Genomic DNA, 809 nt, shown 5'->3' with positions numbered 1-809 from the left:
AGAGAGAGAGAGGGAGGGAGAGGGAGAATGAGAGAGAGAGAGAGAGAGAGAGAGAGAGAGAGAGAGAGAGAGAGAGAGATGTATGTATGTATGTATGTACGTATGTACGTATGTACATAATAATATGTATGTCAGTATAATTGTACGTGCATGTATACACTGTACACGCTTACGAAGACATGTTTGTACTTCCGTACATATATTGTACATGTATGTGTCTACGTACGTAAAGATCTATGTCTGTCTATCTTCCCGCCTGCCTGTCTGTCTGTCTGTCTGTCTGTCTGTCTGTCTGTCTGTCTGTCTGTCTGTCTGTCTGTCTGTCTGTCTGTCTGTCTGTCTGTCTGAAGGGCTATATGTCTGTCTGCTTGCCTGTCTGTCTATCCTTCTGTCTTTTTTTCTGTCTGCCTGTCTATCTGTCTGCCCGTGGGTGGTTGGTGGATGCTCTGGTGTGGTTTGCTCCTTCTTTCCTATGAAACATCTATCGTCTTTATCTCCTCTCCTTTTTATTTTGTGTTTGTTACTCCCTTGAAACACCTCTAATCTTCGGCACTTATATGACCTAATTGTGTTGCAAGTGCTTTAAAACTCTTACGAAAAATATATATATGCAAGGGCTCTCGTGGCCTAGAGGTTGAGGTGTTGGCCTCTCATTCAAAGGTCCCGGGTTCGAATCCGGGTAGGGACCGAAAAAAATTCTTCTCTAAATTTGTCTCCTGTCACCTCCTTTCCTGCTCTCTAGCAATGTTCTGTCGTCTGCTTTCGTCTCCTCTTTCTGCCCCGACTCCCTCATCTCATTTGCCCCCCTC

This window comes from Aplysia californica, unplaced genomic scaffold, assembly GCF_000002075.1.
Source record: "Aplysia californica isolate F4 #8 unplaced genomic scaffold, AplCal3.0 scaffold00137, whole genome shotgun sequence".
NCBI classification, from domain to species: domain Eukaryota; kingdom Metazoa; phylum Mollusca; class Gastropoda; order Aplysiida; family Aplysiidae; genus Aplysia; species Aplysia californica.
Note: the sequence above shows the minus strand (reverse complement) of the source record.